Below are 1,555 nucleotides of genomic sequence, written 5' to 3' on the forward strand. Positions count from 1 at the left end.
TTCATTTTGATCAGCAGCTGCCAACCTGGGCTGCACGCTAGAATCAACTAGAATCACCTGGGAAGTTTTGAAAAAATACCGATTTCCAGCCTGCTGTATTAACTTAGAATCTTTGGCGGGTGGTGTGGGACCCCTGCATCAGTATTTGCTCAGACCTGCCCACAGGGTTCTAACCTACAGCTGCGGGCAGCTGAGCACTACGGAGCACTCTCCCCTCCTCTCCTCCTAGGACTCCAGAGCTCCCATAAGCACGACCCCTCCCTTCCTCCTTCGTCATCTTGCCGCATGGGGTTAGGAGGGATGTGCTCTCGTAAGTGGTGTGTAGGCACTTCTGGGCAAGGCGGCCTATGGAATTGGCTATCTCCCCAAGTGGCTCCCTAGAAATGCTGGGAATTACCTTGCTGGCTCTGGGTCAGCTGCCTAGACTCAGCGGTCTTTTTCTGAAAGATGAGAAACTGAACAAACGGATGATGGCCAGACCATGTATAAACATAGAACTCTGACCCCCAGCCTGCAGCAACCAGCTCAGGAAACCAACCCCCTCGTCTACAACAAGCCACCCAGGGAGCCTGCCTGCTCTCTGTCAGACGTGCAGGAGGCCAGACTGCTATCCTTAGTAACAATCCAGAGAGCTAAACAGTCGTTTCTGAAACAATCGGCCCCAAATGGCCAGGACTTGATTAATAACTGACAGCTGCACTAATTTTTGGCCCCTGGTCAACTTGGGAGCAAGTACAGAAAGCCTACACGCACCCCTAACCAGTCACCCGGCATGCCCCGCTTCTAGTTAGCTCGTTACAGCTTCCTCATGCCAACAGAAAGACCCCACTCAGAGCATAAAGTCTTCTCTTGTTTGCTACTCGAAAGCTTCCCCACTCTTCTGCCCGCCTTGGAGCCACGGTGGCCGGCTCCCTTGCTAGAGCTAACTCTGGATCAATCGTTGTTGTTTTCTCGTTTTGAGGGTCTTCATTTCCACAAGGATTTCCTGTTTCTGTAAGTTGTTGTCTTCTTTGGTGATCTGTGCTAAGGCCAGAGAACAGAGTACTTCCCCCCGTCCCCCATTTTCTATTACAGACCATTTAAATTTTTTTCCTGAACATGGAGAACAACCCATTTCCTTCTTAAATCTCTGCTTTCAAGTGTCTGACGTTTGTGGCGAGCTCGGACCGGCTGTGCCTGTGACCCAGCGGCCCCCGCGGCTTTGAGGGAATGGGCATTGCAAGCTAGGAGCTTCTTCAGCAAGCAGAGGTGATGGACGTACTTTTAGGCTTTTCTTCACTTAGGAAGAAGTTAAACAGAAAGACCATAGCCCAGTAGGACATGCTTGTATAGAAGAAAGGCTATTTTTAACAGTGACATCTATTCTTCTTTTTATTGAATAGATGCATTCAAACCAACAGATATTTGAACTAATTTTTTCTCAATCCATTAAGAGCTCTTAGAGAAAAGGAAGAAAATAATGGTGGGACCTGAACTCTCCTCACTTGTCAGATATTTGAAATGAATGTAGCACTTTCAGTATTTTTGCTTGGTTCCTCTCATCTTTGTTCTTGAG

The sequence above is a fragment of the Halichoerus grypus genome, chromosome 9, assembly GCF_964656455.1.
Source record: "Halichoerus grypus chromosome 9, mHalGry1.hap1.1, whole genome shotgun sequence".
NCBI lineage: Eukaryota > Metazoa > Chordata > Mammalia > Carnivora > Phocidae > Halichoerus > Halichoerus grypus.